Here is a 545-nt window from a genome sequence, read left to right on the forward strand (position 1 = left end):
AGAGAGAGAGAGAGAGAGAGAGAGAGAATTCATGCTTTTCTTAGTCCTGAGCCCCATCCAAAGTGCTTTCATTGAAAATAAATTTAATTGCAAGACAGTTTCCTTAGTCACTGAGAAGCCCAGACAGAGCTGGTTCCTGTGATTGCCTATAATCCTGGGGTTCTGGGATTACCAGAGTGTTCTACCAGGGCAGGCTTAGTGACGGGGTGTCCTAAAGACCACTTCACTGCAAAGTGTGCTAGCACACCACAGTGGTCCATTGCATACACCACTCTGATATGGAGCATAACCTTCTGCTACTCAGCTACAAATCCTCCGTATAGTATGCTGCTGGCTGCCACAGCAATTGTAAGATAATAGTGGTTGTGTAACTAAATCTATTTAAACAAAAATAAAGCATAAGAGATTAAAAACAATGGAACACTTGTATGAGGCACTTACTATAAAAAAGGCATGGGAGTCTAAGGCAGATCTAAGAAAATTTCTGCATTGTGCCATTATCTCTCTGATCTCAGAAAAATGAGCTTTATTTTTGATCTTCAGCA

This window comes from Octodon degus, unplaced genomic scaffold, assembly GCF_000260255.1.
Source record: "Octodon degus isolate 3935 unplaced genomic scaffold, OctDeg1.0 scaffold00001, whole genome shotgun sequence".
Taxonomy (NCBI): Eukaryota; Metazoa; Chordata; class Mammalia; order Rodentia; family Octodontidae; genus Octodon; species Octodon degus.